The 19488-nt window shown below is 38.2% G+C and overlaps 1 protein-coding gene across 3 annotated transcripts in view; it reads right to left on the bottom strand.

Annotated features, from left to right (window-relative positions):
* Positions 1–19488, bottom strand: part of PPP1R12A (protein phosphatase 1 regulatory subunit 12A) — a 113219-nt gene that overhangs the window by 75962 nt on the left and 17769 nt on the right. The gene's annotated exons all lie outside the window — the stretch shown is intronic.

Genomic DNA, 19488 nt, shown 5'->3' with positions numbered 1-19488 from the left:
AACTCAAACTTCTCTAGCTATTATTTCCACTTCATGTAAACAACTTGTCAAAGTTTAAGATATACATGAATATATCTCAACAAAAGTTCACGCAAGATTTTCTTTCAGCTCCAAGATAAAACCAGGAGCTACATGAAGTCAGTAAATGTTTAGCTCAAATAGGCAGTAAGAGCACAATGTAATTTCCATCCCACAATTCTGTCATGTTTTCTTTGCTACACTGAATTACAAATTTAATTACATGCCTTTAAGCTTTGCTAGTTTGTAACTTATAGTTAAAGCTGCAGGTTTAATTATGGACACAATTAATGAAAAATTCTAAAATCTATCGCTGCTGATAGTGATATAATCTACATGTTAAAAAATTGATCTCATAGGGATTTTCCACTATTTAAATCCTAATGAATGCTTTATCATTGATCTTAATCAGGACTACAATATTTGAGTTGTTTCAGAGTTTCAAGTAAAGATAGAATTATCCTTGCCCTCTAACCTCCTGCCAAGATAAAAAAGGAGGAGAGTTGGCTGCTGCAACGTTATTTACTCTAACCAGAGATGCTGCCCTTACTGTTACCAATCCCAGTAATGGATCAAGACTCATTCTGACAGACATTTTATGGACAAAACAACCCAGTCTAATGCCTGCTCCTGTTCTAGCTGAAATAATCCCGACTATTCCAGGCTACCTAGCATTACATGCAAATGTGCTTCAAATAAATATTTTTTTTCATTTTTAGTTCTGTGAAAATCTATTTTCAGGAACACTTGAAATTCCCATACCAGAAGTTATCGCTTAATTAAAACCACCATACTAAATATGTAGTATTAAATTTTAATGGTATTCATCTACTGCAACACGAAGGAAAATCTCAGGAAAGCCTGCCAAAAACATCTGCCTAAACCCCTCAAATAATCCTTGGAAAATGAGATGTCATGGAAAAAAAGTATTTTGGGAGAGATCAAACCAAATGGCATTGAAAGACTAAGTCACTGATGCTGGTGCAGCTCTATCTGCCTGAGTGGTTTTTTTTTGTCCTGGCTCAACATATTGGCAAAGTTGGTGAAGAGACTGGACTCTACGAAGCAATCTTTGACTGAAGTTCACACAAATGAGGCTTTTTCTTAAACTTGTGGTATTAAGTGCCTGAGAAACAACTTCTGCTTTTTCTTCTGATTTCTTTCAATTTAAAAAGAACATTAGTACTTTTTGTGGAACTTGCTTATAAATGAACTTTCAGGTTTCTTAGGCAGCTTTTTAACCATATGCCAAGTGAAAGAACAGGAGTTTACCGGGCAAAATGGAGAAATGAAGATCTGACTGACACCATGGTATTATAGCTGGTACAACGTGCAAATTCACAAGATGTCTTGAACCCTGAAGGCTTAGGCAGTAAGTATGTATAAATTACATATGACAGATCCTCATTTTAGCACATACCAAAAATCAGTGAATGTGGGAGTTGCATCCAGAACTGAATTTCAAGCTCTTTTGTTCCACAAAAGGCTTTCTCTTTTTTCTAGCCTCTGGCGAGGCAATTTCAACAGATCAGAGAATCACAGAATGGGGTCAGGTGGGAAGAGACCACAGAGGGTCATCCAGCCTAAGCCCCCTGCTCAAGCAGGGTCATCCTAAGAGCACATGGCACACGATGGTGTCAAGACAGTTCTCAAGCATCTCCAGTGAGGGAGACTCCACAGCCTCTCTGGAAAATCTGTTCCAGGGCACAGTAAAGAAGTTCCTCCTCACACTCTGGTGGAACTTCCTGTGCATCAGTTTGTGCCCATTGCCTCTTGTCCTATTGCTTGGCACCACTGAGAAGAGTCTGGAAACCTCCTCTGACACACTCCCTTCAGATACTGACAGACAGTGACCAGGGCCCCTCTCAGTCATCTTTTCTCAAGGCTGAACAGGCCCTGTGGTTGATGCACCATGCTCAGTGGGACAAAGACAGTACAACCCTCCACATCTACCTCCTGACAAGTATGGAAAAGAAACAAGATTCAGGAGTAAACAAAACTGGCATACTGTAAAAATATAGTGCCATTATACAGTAATGCTTTCATTAAGCATTTATTGCTACAACTTTGGCAGATAGCAATTAGTTTTCATGGTCACACAATGTGTAGATACTACATCTCAGGAGAAAGCAATGTCATATATTTTTGTGCAATGACATGTATTTTTGTCCCAGTCAAATTAAAGAGTAGCCAATTGCATTTCAAATAGGGTTTTTTTTTCCATGAGTAAACATAACCTGCTTTTAGCATATGGGTGACTAATCAAGTTCTTGAGCCAAAGTAGCTTTCCAGTTTAAAATACTTAACCTCCTGATATCCCCTAATGCACTTTCTTAACCAATATAATCTAGCAAAACAAAAAAGCATCAAGAAACCTTTGTAGGGGAACCTCTTTACATAAACAAATAGGTTTTTTCATTTCTATGTTCCTTCTATTAAATTTAAACAACAAGTGCCAAGTTTTCTTTTTTTCCCTCTGCTTCTGACTATCACCTCCATACAGTTCTGAGTTCTTCAGAGTGGAAGAGTGCACTGCCTTGGAAGAAAGCAAACCTAACCACATCTATCAGTCTTCCTCTGTGAACTCATAGGCTGTTTGTATTCTAGTCATCAGCTGACGTTTAATCTTCTGTATTAGCAGGATCTAGGGGAAGTGTTCCCTGCTTTCTAATTTTAGCTAAGTGAAGTGGCAGAACGGAGTAGAATAAAAGAAATAACATTGAATTTAAGAAAAACAATAATAACCCTTCACACCATCAAGGAAGAAAAATTTACATGCTGATAGAGCATCCCAGAGTAATCAAGACAACTTTCTGTGCTGTGATCCTACTACACCTTATTGCTGACAATAAAAAGGGCCTTTAACAGAAAAAAACCCAAGATTACAGGTACAAAAAGGCAGTAAGACACTCATTCAATTAGCACTTGCCATGTGTGGTTTTCTCCTTAGCATTATACAGTATATCAGTAGTAAAAGCATATATAGTAAGCTGATAGGGGTGGTATCAGTCAGGGCTCTTTTACTCCCTAAGCAGGGGAATCTATGCAAATAAATGACTGATTTGTATAACTCAATTTAACATAGAATAAAAAAGTACATGTGAAGTACGAATAATACATCAGTTAGATTTATATGCATTTTACATGTAAAAAGTGAATATCATCAAATTGAATGAAAAAACTCATACACGGATGGAACCAAAAATAAAATGAGAAGCAACACTGGCATTTCAAATTGCTTAAGCATTAATCAGATAATCTTAAATATGATAAATATATTTGTTTATCAAAACTGCATTCTGTGCACAAAGCCACTTTAAAAAGGTAGGACTACATATACACATGGAAACTAATTGTTTCTCAATTTTCCATTTCTAAGGAAAGAATATCTTGCCCCTGCTACTTTCTGTTTCTGGACTGGGAAAAGAAAAGCTATTCTTTTCTCATGTAAATCCCAGAAAATTCTTCAATTTGTGATCAAACTTACAATTCATTGAATTGACTAGATAAATTGGAAATAATTTTCAGCTTTTCAAAAACACTACTAAGTCTTGAAGATGACTTAGGTTGGAAATCAGCAGGTTCAAGATGAAGGTAAAGTATTCTGACAGGCTCACCAAAATTGAAGCAGAAAACCAGGGTTTTTCTGAAAAAAACTCAATTAAACAGAGTTTAAGTGAAATTATCCAAAAGCAAATCAGCCAAACTTGTTACAGTAAATATCAAACAGTTTCTTTTTCTCAAAACTGTATTTTTAATATAGATTTTGTCTATTCAGATGGTAATAAGGTGAGAAACCTGCAGCTTCCAGTCCCTGCAACTCTGCAGGTGTCAGACAACACCTTTGCCAGGTGTATCAGCAGTGACACCCCAATGCTCCTCAGGACAGGCCTTGCTCTGAGGCAGGGCAACACAGAAGTGTTGAGAAACCTCCAGAATAATCCTTGTAGCACAGTGTGTTTTACATATAACAGTGATGCATTTTAACTTAATTTTTCAACAAAAAAAAAACTCTAAAAACCCCAGGAAGCAGCTCTCCAATTTTCTCCAATGGCTGTGGAACACACATATATACATAACTTCATTTTACAATCACTCATTTAATTTCTGCTTTCAGAAATACATGCAGAACAAAACCAGAAGAAACTGGGACCTGGTTTGCTTTCTGTTCTGTTGAAAGTTTGAATGAGTTACTCCGGGGAGTGCATAAGGTATAGACAATGCTAAAAAATTTGGTGTCAGGTAATTTCCATACACATTTTCATATTCCACATTGTAAGAACACACAGAGCATCATTTGGGAGAACCTGTCCAAAGCCTTTTTTCTCATTTAATCTGCACAAAAAAATGTCCCTGTGGTCTCCAAAAGTTAAGGTACTTACAACAGACAAGGGTCACCAAGACTCAAGTTCTCTGCAATTATAATTATAAGATGAATGACATCAGGATATACCTAAAGCCAAAATTCAAGTCAGACAAGTCACTTAAAGAAACCTCTGGAAGTTAAAAAAAAGTGTTTTCGTGGTGTCCCATTGCTAAGCAATCTTCTAAAATAATTTGTATGCGTGCTTCAGAATATTTAACAAAATGGTTTGTTCAAACAAATAAAGAGATAATAATCAAACACACCACAAGCCTCTGTCAATTTTAAAGAATAAAAAGAAATATTCAAGACCAAACTCGCTCTCTCTCAAAGGCCAGCTATGCAGCTGTTCATCTGCGCACACATAGTTTGCAACTTCTAAAAAAGGCGTTTTTGCCACAGTGTAACTTAACACTGTCCTCAATAGGCTTGCTACACTGCGAACCTGCTGAGCTTCCTCACTGGTTGGAGGGAAGATGTGCTCCCACGTGGGTGCTTCCTCTGCCCCAGCAGCAACCCCAGTCCCACCTCAACAGCTATCTTTTGATTCCATCCAAATTTTTCACTAGCACAAGAAAACAGCCGTGAGTACTTCCTAATAGGGACGGCCATCTAGGATTTCTCTTGAGCCACAAAATTAACAACATCCACTTTGGAACCCGCTCTCTCTCCCAAAAGAGCACGACAGAAGTACCAGCTTTGACATCGGATTCCCTCTGGTCTATATAAACAGGAAATTCTTTGGTACAGTTGTCCCATTAGAAACTCATTATGACAGATTAACGAAACTGCAAGTAATCACAAGTTCCTAAGAAACTACTTACAACCCAATTACACTGAAAAATGGTCAGGAAGACAACAGCCAACAAGTAAAATAATCTAAGCTTACTTAGACCCACCCACAACAGTATGTATCACTATATATACACAATACACAACACATGGCATTTTAAAAGAGCCAATTTTCAAGTCTTTTTTTTAATCCTCTGAATGGGTATCACATGGACCAGAAGCCATTTTCTAAAAGGCAATTTTATTAGGAAGCTACAGTAGTAAGGAAATAAAGCAAAATTATGGTAGGAATTAAAAATAATTTTTTAACAGATACAACTGAGACAATCAAGATAAAATCTGAAGTAAAAATGAGTATGGATAGTATAAACTTACAGTAACAGAGCAGAGATTTGGAAAGAAAAGTTAGAAACATCAATGAAAAAACACAGCTGTCAGGGGCAGGAATACCAAAACATTTTTTAGATATGTTAAGAGTGGAAAAAAACCCCACAAATAGTATATAGGGCATAAATAAATAAATAAATAAATATAGAAAATTGGTCAAAAATACTTCTATTTTGCGTTTTGAAAGAATCAGAAAGTTTTATCTTGCATAATGAGGCTGATATACCTTCTATTCTACTAGTAATAAGGAAGAACATTAAAACCCGATGGATCACTATTTTAACTTAGTAGATCTTGGTGACAAGTGTGCTTGGGTAGCGCACTATTCAAGAACTAATGCAGCTTTAAGTTTGCCAATGTTTGTCTTCTAAACAGATTGTGAAATATATGGAAAAAAGAAAAAGACTGATAACTGCGTAGCAGCTCCGCAAAGCAGCAACACCAATGCCTGAATGTGTTAGCTTGTCAGCCATACTGGATAAAATAAATAAAAAATTAACTAACAAACAACCAAAAAATAATCCATGTGAAAGATTCTAAGATAAGTGAGGTTCATTAGGCTTATCAGCCAGAAGGCTATATACCACGTCAACACAGTTATACTGTCCCAAAAGCTTTGCTTAGCTTCACCACCAGCATCACTGCTTTTTCTGCACCATGGAGCCAGACCTGATGGGCACAGAATGCAGCTGACACTCACTCCTATGATCTGGGGCACTAACAAACAGTTTTGAATCATCATGGGTCCAACGAGGCTCTTTAAGCTTGCAGCCTTGCCAGATGAAAGCTTACCCCCCCCCCAGAACAACTGTTCATAGATGTTCATGAAAGCTTACCAGCAGAGACAACTTTGATGCAGAACCTGAAGAGGCTTCCTCAGGAGAGGACATCTCGAAGTATGTCTCCCCAAACCTGAGTTACAACAGATTTCTCTTCTTTTTGTCACAGTATACCCTCACCATATGAAGTATCAGATTATCAGATTAACTCTGATGTGTGCTGTTTTGGCACATAGTGCATGAAAACCCAGCACAAACTGAGTATTTTTGAGAAGCGGTTCTCTACACTGCATCTGCAACCAGTGTTACTGTTGTTCTCTTCATGGCATTAAAAAGCAAACCAGACTCTGACACAGTCTCCAATACTTACTCTGATACAGAGGTCAAGAATTATATATGTTGACTTTTCCTCACTGTAATAGAAGTATTGTTATACTAAAAATGTTATACTTTTTGTCAGTATCTTACAAAAAAAGCAGCTTCTTTTTCTTCAAACTGCTGTGTGTGCTCCAGTACCAACACCATCTCAAGCCTCATTCTGGATTTGTTTGCATGCTCTGATGCAGGCTGTACCACCTTCACCACTGCCACCAAACACGTGAGACAGCAGATCTGCAGCATTTCACACAGCAAGACTTAATGACTCTCCAAGTCACAGCTCTGGTCATGCCTATTTTGTGCGGCAGAACCTGCACTGCCCCAGGAGGTCATGCCTGCTATCCCCTAAGTGTCTACAAATTCTAGGGAAGAGTTTACAGACAGGGCAAGGAGACAGCTGTATATTCCCCATCCTCTACAGAGCCTTTGATCCTCACAAATCAAGTTATCTCTGTGGGTAGAGGCAAACCTGTAAACTAGTCAATGCTGAATTTTGTAGCTCCTGCTAACCTTCTTAAGAGCAATTTAATCCATGCAAGCAAGCCAATTTATTTAAGTAAAATACTGTAACTAGAGGAGCAACTGTCACCCACAGCATACATGCCAAAATCAGCGTGGCAAAATCATGGTGTCCTCCGCACTTTTGTCACAGAACAAAGAATTCAGACTTTCATATACCTGCTGCAGCAGCTCACCTCCAGCTTCTCAGTCCTGCATGCCAAATTTTGAAAGCTCAGAAATGAGTTCCAAGGAGAAAAGGCACTAAAGAAACTTGCTAATGATGTATTTTTTTCACTGTCTTTAGCTGCACACAGTACCACTTTTAAGAGATAATGGAGAATATACCTTTGGTAAAAGTTCTTGAATGCTGATGAAAACAGACACTTTAAGAAAGCATTTAAAGTGAGCTTTTATGATCTTCTTTTCCTGCTACACTTGATTTTAGGCAGTTACACAAAAACCATATCCCAGTTGATAGCAATTAGACCCCCATCTGAATATTTTGCTTTAGATTCTATGACATTCAGATGATGAAAACATTTCAAAGTACTTATAAACACCATCCCTCTCCAATAATTTGCCTATGTTTCAAGATGACTTTTAAGCAATAATCTGTTCCCTGCAGGAGGTAGTGTTATAAGACCAGAAAATACTAATTCCCTTGAGCTAACATACACTAATCATAATCACTCAGGGCATGATTCTACACGAGCTCACTGTTGACAAACAGGGAGGTCCCACTCACCCTCCTCATTCTCAACTGCACACTCCCAAAAGCATTTGTCAGACTCTCCATTAGCCAATTCACTAACCAGCAAGGCAGAAACAACCTTTTCTTCCTCCCCACCCACTGAAACAAACAAAAAAGGGGGAGGGAAAGAAAACAGCATGGTGGGAGGAAGAGCACACCCTTTCAAGGCAGCAAAGTAGGGTATGGCCTCAATTGCACCTGCAGGAGCTGCAGCCACTTCAGAGTTTCAGTCTAAAAAGGATTCTAGAGAAAAGGACAAAAGCCTAAATTGCTAATTATGCAGTAACTCGTTTACATTGACTTCTAACTTCTGAGAGGCTGCTGACATATTTGAATTGCATCAGGACACAAAACACACTGAGTTTCTCTTAACCAGGACTGTGTCAGCTTGAAAGAAATAACAAAAGCACAGAAGTCTGCTGTTTACCTGACCTTAGCAGTAGGCATGTCATCACAAAATCAATCACAAATGTTCTGAAGTTTGCTTCTTGTACATCAGATTACTAGTTAAAGATGTTTATTATTAAAGAGCACAAAAATGAAAGCCTGGCTGAAAAGCACACTGGCTTCAAGGTGAGCCATACAAATGCACACTGGCTTTACTGACTGCCTTTCACCCACAAATACCTACAAACAAATGCTAAACAAGTGAAAAAAAACCCACAAAAAATGAAATTGCTTTAACATTATGGAGAAAGCACACACACACTGCCTGAGCAGGGGGAAAGTCTAAGCACTGCAGAGTTTTGGTGGGTAACCACTCAGTGTCCCTGGAAGGGGAGGAGCAATAGCAAGGACAGGAGCAGGGCTTGACAGGGAAGACTTCCAAGTTTTCACATTTAAGACAAATGAACAAAAGCCTGTGTGACTTTCTCTACTATTCAATCATCCACTGTTCATGCTGTAAACTGAAAGCTCCTGCAATGCAAACTGTTTTGAAAACTGGTTCTCAATTAATTTTCACAAAAGTTCTATCCATCAGGCTAGGGGCTATACTCCAAATGCCTCCGAGTACTCGGTGAGAAACTGACTCCATGTTGTACAGAAGAGAGAAACCCACTTCCTGACATTCCAGAAGATGACCTTTGATGTCTTGAGCTTGCTCTTCCTACTCTACACACCTCGACAAAAAAACTTCTGGAGGGGAAAGCTGTTCTGCCAGCATAATTTTCACTATTAAATTAGGCAAAAAAGTGCTAGAGCTTTATGCTTCTCCTAAGGACTCTACTTCGACATTAAATATTCATTTATGCACCTATATATAAGCAATACTAAGGCTGAACAGCCAAATATTCCAGGCCTAGGAAATGCTTTAATTAACACTGCCTAACCCAAAGCAATTGGCCCAACAAACCTCTGACCTGTGTAGAGTCCTAGATGATTTCTACTTCCCTGTGGCTAAATGAATTTGTTTCATTCAATCTGTGAGATGATCAGTAGTTTTGTAATGTGTGGTTATTCAAAATTATGGATTTTTCTTTACAGCTGAGTGCTCAGCCTGTACTATTTAAATCTTGTTCCAAATAGAGCTCACTCTCATGTGCTCTTACTTGCCACTTGACAACCATTTAGGTACATAAGCAGGATTCATAAAATCTCCACCCCAAAAGTTATTGCTTTAGAGATCATAAAACAAACAAAACAAACAAAAAGGTCATCATAAGCCATGTCCCCTGACCTGACCATACAATTTGAAATACCATGGAACTGAGGTTTTAAGATATCCACTACTTCATAGGGCTAAAGGAAAGTTTCCTTTGATTACACTTACAATCACATGTGCATACAGATTTTCCTGCAGATTTCCCTCCTACCTCATCCAACATTCTCCTCTTTTCCCCCTCACTGATAAAGCAAAAGTTCGATGAGCAACAGCATCTTTTATCATATGTCCTGAGCTATCCCAAGAGCAAATCCTCAATGAGGCCCCATAATCTAGGTATGATGACATAATACAGTATTAAAAGGTTAATGCATGTTAAGTCCAAGTACAGATTTCATGTTAATTACCTCATATCTAATATACCAACAAACAAGTTCCTTTATTTCAGTATTCCCAATATCAGTCTTTCTTTTCCACACTATCAATTTTCCTAACTCTCAGTTTCATCCTGACAGCCAGCCCACATCTGACAGCTTGCTCTTGCCTCCACTCTTCTGACTCACTCCTACGTCCCTACTCTATTTTTGAATCTTACAGCTTCCTCCTCTGTGCTAGTGGAGGCAAAGAGGTCACAGCACAGATAGAACCAGCCTAAGTCTAGATGAATTTTACAAGTCCACAGCACCCTGACATCTGTACAGCTTCTGTGTTCTGAATTATCATACTCAGAATTAACACACATGTATCACTGTATGGTACTGTAGGTTTTTTTAAGTCTTGGTATATTCTATTGGATATCAGCTTTTCCCTGAAGCACTCTTCTGATAAGCCTGAAAATATTTGAAAAAAGGTTTTCTTCTGAAAAATCCTATCTTACTGCAAAATGCTAGAATATTAAAACATAGATCCATCCAAGGAGATTTTGCTTCTGGCAATCTAATTCAGTATTAAAAAAATTCCATCCTCCTTTACAGCTTCATAGCTGAAAACAGTAAGAGAACAAACATTGTAGAGATCCAGAGTTCTGGTGAAAGGGATGGACTGTCTCTCAGAAAAATAACTCAATAGGCAGAACTCTTTGGCCTAGAACAAAATGACACTGATGACCATGTCACAAGACTAAAAATCAGTAATAAGAGAAATCTGTTCACCATTTCTGCTAAAACAATGAGTTCAAGTCATTACATGAAGCTAGTAGAATCTGCAACCAAAAGACATGAAGAAACAAAAGCTACTTTTCTGAGAGCTGATTGGAATGCTATGTATCAGCAGAAGCAAAGATGACTTATCACTGGTCTCAGTAGACTGGCCTCTCCTTTTCACACAAATCAGACATTGGAGCTGTATGATTAACTGAAAGAATGCTAAAGGCCTCAGACCCTTATAGAGGAAAAAAACCCTCTAAACTACAATTTAAATTAATAGTGTAGCATTTTTACTGATACTTCTCAGAATGGGTAAGTGATGAAGGGCTTTGTTTTTTTCTCTTTTTCTGCAATAGAAAATACGTTATGGTTTTTTCATTAGGACTACAAGTAAAGGCAATGCCATTCTTGCATTCAACAAGATTCTGTGTATCTGAATACAGAGATATGACTAAGTTTAACAATCTGGCCTCTCATTCTGGAGGGGTTTTTAAAGTATAGGTATATAAATTACCACACAGAGAATTACAGTAAAGCTTCTGCGCATCCTACTACTTGAGAGTAAGTACAGGGTAGCTCACCTCACTGGTGCTACTATAGCCAGATGCTCTTTCCAGAGGAACCTGAACCAGATCCCTCTGAAGCAATCCCTTAATATGCAAGCCTCAAAAGGCGCTTATTTAAACTCTTAGCATACAATGGGGCAGAGCAACTGACACCATCCACCTGGACTTATGCAAATGGTTTACACTGTCCCATATGATATCCTTCCCTGTAAGCTGGAAAGATCTGATGAATGGATCTGATCAATGTATCACTTGGTGGATAAAGAAATGACTGAATGGTTCCATGTAAGAGTTGTGGTCAATGCCTCGTGGTCCATCCACATGGAGACCAGTGCCAAGTGGAATCCCTCAGCAGTTGGGGCAGACACTGCTCGACATCTTTGTCAGCAACACTGACAATGGGACTAAGCACACGCTCAGCACGTTGGCTGACAGGCCGTGTGATGCAATGCCATCCAGGGGACCTGGACATGCTTGAGAGACAGGCCAATGCAAACCTCAGGAAGTTCAACAAAGCAAAGTGCTGGGTCCTACATCTGGGTCACAGCAATCCCAGAAACACTCACAGGGGTGGGCAAAAAAGTGATTGAGGGCAGCCCTGGGGAGAAGGACTTGGGGTGACGGTTGATGAAAACTCAACATGAGCCATCAGTGTGTGTTCACAGCCCAGAAAGCCAACCCTGGGCTGCACCAAAAAGAGCATGGCCAGCAGGCCAAGGAGGGGGATTCTCCCCCTCTACCCTGCTCTGGCTGTAACAGCTACTGGAATGATAACCAGTTTATAGCAAGCTTGGGTAGAGGCACAACAGCTTACAGATAGCAAAAGTGCATTATGCAATAAAGCAGTATTATCAATATGCTACTACCCTTCATTAATTTAATTAAGTCTGTCGTATAAAGTCATTGCCACAAAAGAAATTTCTTCTACTAGCTACACAGGTTCTTGCCACATTTTCAGTTTTAATAATTAGCTACTGTGCTACTGAAGGAGGCCAAGAAAGAGGGTATTAGAGACAAAGCTAAAGACAGCTGGGCTGGTTTTTTTCCCCCTGTTTTTGGATGGCTGCCTTCATTTCACTGGAACACTACAAAGCAAGTTGACCATATAAGGCACTGGGATTCCCATGGAAAATGCTTACACAAATCTATCCATGAAGTCTATTTAGTTTATATATCACAGTTAAGATGAACATTTGCAGTACATTTTTAAGACACTTTAGAATTAAATCTTACACATATAGTATTACTTTGCCTTAACTGAGCTCATGCAAATAGCCTTCCAAAAGAATCTACAGCTTAACGTTCAACTGAATGCACTTCTTTACATAATATTAAGACCAGATCAATTTCAAAACTGCAGGGAGCATTCATAAACACAACATCCTTGATTTTGGTGCAAAGGAAAAGTACCAGAAAAGCCTAATTCAGGGGTCTGACAGCAAATGAATCTCACTGTCAGCCACTAGCTGCAGTCTGCATTTATCAGAGGCAGCAACTTGCTGCATGGGAAGATTATTTGTAGCCTAGATTCCAACAAGAATAACTCTAACAAGCAAGTGCTTATAAGGAGATGGTAATACACAGTCTACAGAGAAAGAACAGAGAGAACTGAAGAAAGCAACATTCTTGAACAGATAGGGATGTAAAATAGAAAGGACTGCAGGGTTTCCACTTGAGAAGGGCAAGGGACTTTTCAAGACAATGGAAGGAAACATCAGTCTAGAAGATGGGGCTACAAAGAAGTAAGTATGAACCTCAGGATTAGACATATAAATACAAGAATACAAAAAGCTGAAGTCAGAAGTACGTGCCCGTATGACAACAGTGTCTTCTTAGCTCTAGGGTTTATTTTTCAGAAGGAATCAAGCACTTAAACATTGGGAAGCAACACTTCTAACACAGTATCAAAATTTCTAGAGAACTCTGTCATACTCTTTATATACTACCTCCCCTTAATATTTGCATTAATCTTTTTAGATAAGAATTTCACAATTGATCTTTATGAAAGGTCAATTTTGCCAATAAAATGCATAGTTTAGTTAATACTGGTTTTCCTCTTCATACAGATATCCAAACCTCACAGTAAAACCAGACTACCAGATCTGCTGAATTAAGTAGAACATTTTGCGCCTACTTTAGGTAGGACTAGAATGTAATTCTTCAATAGCCTATTGACTCCTAAGGACAAAAAAATGTGCTTGTAGATTAACACAATCTGAACAGAACTATTCCTTCCAGTAAATGTTAGTTGCTGCCAGACCTAGCGGGCTTTTTGCACCTCAGCAAATATACTCCATCTAACAAAGACACTAACAAAAAACAAAGCAGAAAAACTAAGCAGTGTGTAGCCAAACAAGACCCAGAACCAGTTTTATTATAGAAACTGAGTACATATGTGACCATGGTAAAAATACAAAAAAATTACCACTACCTTTGTGTAAAAGATGAAACTTTAGTCTGATCTTAAATTTGACCCTGAGGCTAAACACATTTGAAGCCTCTATGTCAGACTGTGAATCAGGAGCCATCTCTACTCAAGTTTGGAATTCATTTGGCTAACATTCCCTCGAATTAAAAACACTCCTTAAGAAGCTGTAGATTTATGTAATTTTATCCACAGAGGAGAGCTAAGACTAGTTCTCACCATCATGCCACTGGGTGGACCTAAGCAGCAATTTAATGGATGGCTCAATTGGTTCTTGTATCAGTATTTTAGAAGTTACTGCTGTCCAACTGCAAGCTCACCTACCACACTGACTTGCCAAGTCAACAAATTAAACTTCCCTACACAAGAGTCAATGGGTATGGGAATGTACAGGAGCTGTCAACAGGATATGGGAAGGCACAGGAGCTGCCTACTTGTGCTTAAGTAGGCATTTAGTCTATAATAACAACAGCATGTAGTTCACAATATCTATATACCCCTATCTAAAGTAAATGCATGCTTAGTTCAGAAATATGTGCCATTTTATAGCAAGCTACTTCAGGTAACTTCAGAGTAGCTACAAATACATTTTTGCTCTGCAGGGTATCAATTTGCTAAAAGCGCATTTTACAAGGTCTTAGACTCAAAAAGCCACATATATGGGCTCTCCTTAGAAGAAATCTTTAAGGGCAGAGACTGCCTCTGTGGGATGCCTCAGCTGGGATGCTGAGGTTTTGTTTGAAAGGACTGTATTGATACACTTCTAGATTCAAATTCACTCCTTATCAGTCCTGCACTAAATATAAAGCACTGAGTAAAACTGAAGCAATAAATACAGCATTAACACTCCCGGTTTTAGGAATGGCACAGAAAATACCTACTACTACTGCTCTGCTGAGGACTTCCTCATTAGATTGAATTAGGTTAGGCAAAAGACAACACAACTACAGCATGCTGCATACATATGAATATCACAATATCCTCTGTAACACGCTAGGGAGCAAGAGGGAGAAGGAAACAAGAGGGTGAGTTTTTGCCTTTCCATGTTAGTCTCAGCTATAGTTTGCTTTCTTCCCATGGAAATCACTAATGTCAGACAGAACAAGTTGCTTAAAGGGTCACATACTTTGCAATTAAACAAACAGAAATTCAGGTCAGGGAAAATCAAAAGTTTTAATATGTGATTTTGAAGTTTTAAGTCTAGTAAGATCACAAAGGTAAAGCATTCTTTGAAAACCTACAAACAGCTGACCTTGAACACATGTTGGGGCAGTGCTCACCCTCATTTTAGACACAAAATTGCATCTCAAGTGCAGAGGATAGTTGTGAAAGAAGATATGTGGCAGAATGCACCACTCACTTTTTGAGTTCAAAGTGAAGAAGTTCAGATCCAGACTACCTGAATCCAAATAAAGTCACTTTCTAGTCAAGAAACTTCCAGTAACTTTGCAGCTGTTCTTTGTATCTTTGTACAATATCATTTTATTGATATACTCATCAATAAAATATGTATATATGTGCACTAAAATCAACATACATATCGAGTTTCAGAAGAAAAAGGTTTAAGATTGTTATGAGAATTAATTCCCGCAGCCTTAACGAAAACAACAGGACACCCACACATTTATGAATGGATAAGATCATTAACCAAGCTGAATAAAACTGAGCTGAGCTGTCCCACATGAAGATGGCAAGCAAAAACAATGGTGACACAAAATACACTTACACCATCTTGCTGCTCTAGGGTTTGCATCTAACCACACTATTCCAAAAGCAGAGCATATAATTATCTAACAGACCAGAAAAAGTACTTTGATAAGTACTGCTGTAAAACAGGTTTAGGTATTACCATAGATAGTTCCTTTTACTAAGCAACTCATTTAGCTAAAACAGATGCAAACCCTGTGCTTGGATATGAGTTGTTTATTGTTATAGAGAAGGGAAAATCTAGAAAGATGAGTTAAAGTTATAGCTATAGTTGTGGAGAACCTAGAAGATAGCATTTTCAACTTGAGCACTAAAAAAGGATGCTCCAAGTACACTAAGGGCTGTAGAGTTTGGCCACAAATCTGCAAGCCTTACAGATAATTCTACTGAAGTTGTGGTATTTACAGAAGCTTAAGTGTTTCCAGGAGTAGAAGCAAGATCCAATTCCTGAGTTTGTTTCTCACTACTTCTATAGTAGAGCTGTATAAAGACTTACAAAGAAATTAATTATTGTTTCTTACACATGCATTGAAAATTGAGGTTTTCAGATTAAGGTGTCAGGCATTGATTCATAATGTTCTTAAAAGTGATCCACAATATTTGGTGAAAAAGTTCTCAAGTGTAACGTGAATTGATGTTATCAAAAACAACAAAAAAGGGGCTCATGGTGGTAATTTTCCTTATGCTTTAAACTGCTGTGTTCAGGTGTCTGTGGAGCCTAACAATGAGATCAGAAAACTGTTGGACTGAAATGTGGCCAGTGCCTATAAAGGTACACCAAAGCCCTTGGTCCAGAACTTTCCCATTCTTATTTGGGAAGCTAATGCTATCTAGGGAAGAAGTCTACAGCATGCTCATGTCTTAAGCCATCTGCATAATGGAGACAGCATTCATGCAAGAGCCAGCAGCAAAGACTGGATGTGGGAAGGAAAAAAAAGGAAAACTCAGAATCATCACCTTGAAAAAGAAGTGATTCTGTGTTTAATTTTCACTTCCCCCTGAGAAACCTGACAACAAAGCCAGTTTTCTGTAATTTGGAGCTAACCTGGATGTCATAAAATCAGGAGTTAATTCCTGCCATGTTATTTATACACTTATTTAGAGAGCACTGAGGTAACAAAAGAAGTATCTCTAAAATAAATGTCTACCCAATGGCAACATGCATTACAACACTAGTTCCAAGTACTGCTTTGGTGGGTACCTATACATGTCTAACTACAGGCCTAGCAAGAATATCACACTGCAGAATATGACTATGCAGTTTAGAAAGAATATTCTATTTACTAGTTCTAGCATGGGCAAATATATAGCTAGAAGAGCTTAAATTCAACAAGAATCCAAGGAAAGGAGGACTGTTGATTTGATTAATATCATTCTTTGTATGAGACATCTATGAGCTAGCTTCATTCAAGTATGAAGTAATGACTCCCTAATTACAGCAATCTTCTCTATTAATGCTTAATATTCAAAATTACCCTGTACTTAAGGTCTTGAACTGAAGATATGAGGTCTAAATGAAGGTTAAATGTGGAACTGCAATACATTATTTGTCTTGCTCATAAGGAAATGGCTTATTTCTTTCATTTGCGAATTGATCTACATCTCAGAACTCTGGCATGCACACTAGTACCAGAGAAGCTGAACAGCTGATGGCCCTTGTGTCACCAGCAATCTCCTCATGACTCCCAAGAAGCACAGAGCTATTGGCAGAATTCAAGCAAACTGACACCACCCTTATTCTTCAGGTGTCATGTATAAGTGAGCAGCATGAGTTTCCTCAGTTAAACAGCACCTTAATCTCAGATGACTGTACTGTGTTGTCTCATGGTTCTTGAACTAAGTTAGTAGCAGACCCATCCTAGCACACCAAAGTATGAAATCTACTAGGCAAAACCAGGAAATTTTACTGGAAGTAGCACACGAACACTGCAACTGGAGCACTCATGTAACTGGAAAACCAGAAGTACAGGATGATCCTAAATGTCGTTTATGAAGTGCTTAAACTTAGCTTCTGTTTTAAGAATTACTGTTTGCCTTTTAGCTAATTTCTGTTCTCAACTTGGACTGAGTCATTTTTTCCATTACTGCAAGCAAGCTACTTTGTTTTTGTTGGATGCTTTAAGTCTAAGCATATTCAGAACATCACAACTACAGAACTATAGTTAAAGCAAGATAAAATTTGCTGAAATTAACAATTCAAATGAGCTTGAAGCAAGAGTTACAGCCCATTTATTTTAAAAAAAATCTTTCAACTACTTTAATATCAGTAGACAAAATTTAACCCATTCCTTCTTTGCCCTCAAGTACATAGCAACAGTTATCACCTTTTGGATTGATTTTAGAGACCCAACCTTTTGATTTTTTTACCAGTAGAGATCTAAACTTATACCATCTCATATGCAAGAATGTAACCAATTGTGTAGTTTTAATTTATTACTTTAGGATCTCAGCTTTCTCTAAATGAAAACTTAATAAAAATCAGAGACTGTTGAGAGATCCTGTCATGTTAGAAATAAAATGTTTTAACAGCAAGACAGCATTTCTTTTATTTAATAGCTCTTACATTACATGTGTGAAGACATTATTACAAAAAAAAATACAATTTGCAAGATCAGATAATTTCACATGACAGCATTTCTGTTTCCAAAAAATGCCAAAATGTTTACAGGTTAAAGTTACCCTAAGGAAACTGAATAATTATGTCTACACAACTAAATAAGGTAAGTTAAAAAAAACCCCAAAGCACCACAAAACAAACACCAAACAGCCCAGAAATGTCAAGAATCCCCCCAGTACTACTATAGTGCCCCTCAATTACTGATTGATCAGTTACAGATACAAATATAGTACAATCTGTGTTTGACAGAATGGTATAATAAGTTAAAAATTTTCTTCAAAAAGAATCAAACATTAAAATGCAAGCAAGCATATTTCATGTATTTGATGGTGCTCTTCCTCCCCAAGCTTCATACACATCTTCCACTATGATGCACTGCAGAGCAGGAACGATGTCTTCAGAGGCCTACCCAAGCTTAGCACGAGTGAAGCCATTGTTTCATTAGGAATTTCTGCTGTGTCTCTATGTCAGGCCCATTATGAGAGAAAAGCCATTGAATACAGCAGTTACCACATAAATTCCCGTATTTCTGTAGCAACTAAGAGCTCTAATCGGACCAGGATCTCGAGAAAGATCTACATCCACATCTGTGGAGTAATTCAGGTTTTCTGCAAGAGATTTCTGCTTCAGTAGCCAAAAGGCTACTGGAGTGTAGAAAAAGCCAGCAGTGTCTCCAAAAAGGGGGAAAAAAAAAAAAAAAAAGCCAAAACAAGAAAACCAGACAGACAAGCATTAGTTAGGACACCAGCAAAAGTCCTGATCTCCCCAAACAATACTCTTGAAGAACTATACTGGGCATCTGTGTTTCTGTATCCAATTCAAAGAATCATTATTCAAAGCAGACAATCTAAATCATACTTTCATTTAAACAAACAAACAAACAAGCCACACCCAAAAATACCTTCTGTTGAAACTTATTTCTCATCAAGCCAGTACACTCTGGCACCTCTCAGTCACCTGTTCACATGTCATTAAAAAAAAAAAGTCAAAAGACAACATAAGGCAAACTCTAGAAATGTAAGATAACCCATGTATTAAGTAAACTTTAGTGCTGTGTAAGTAAGCAAATGTTAACAACTGCATTTTACATTTCTGCTTTGTGGAACAAAGAACATCCTGCAATTAAAAAACCCTGTTACTCTCTTTTTGTAACAAACCTTTTCTGCTTGGTATGCCACAACAATTCCTCTTTTTCACTCATTTCTCTGCTTCCTATGCAATGCTTTTCAGGAATTAAGACCACACTTCTGTCCAGACTAACTTTGCAGTAGGTGGAAAGATTACAACACATGCCTACCTACCTGCCAAAAAAAGTAAGCGCTGAGATCCAGGAATAGATTGAGCAAAGACATCCCTGTTCAGCAGACTCAAGCCTGTATGCTTGCATTTAGACTGGAGAGAAACTCCTTGCTTGGACTGACTAAACCAGGAAAGACCACACTACATGCTATCAAAC

The sequence above is a fragment of the Agelaius phoeniceus genome, chromosome 5 (genome assembly GCF_051311805.1).
Source record: "Agelaius phoeniceus isolate bAgePho1 chromosome 5, bAgePho1.hap1, whole genome shotgun sequence".
NCBI lineage: Eukaryota > Metazoa > Chordata > Aves > Passeriformes > Icteridae > Agelaius > Agelaius phoeniceus.
This window is presented reverse-complemented; position numbering and strand designations above follow the sequence as displayed.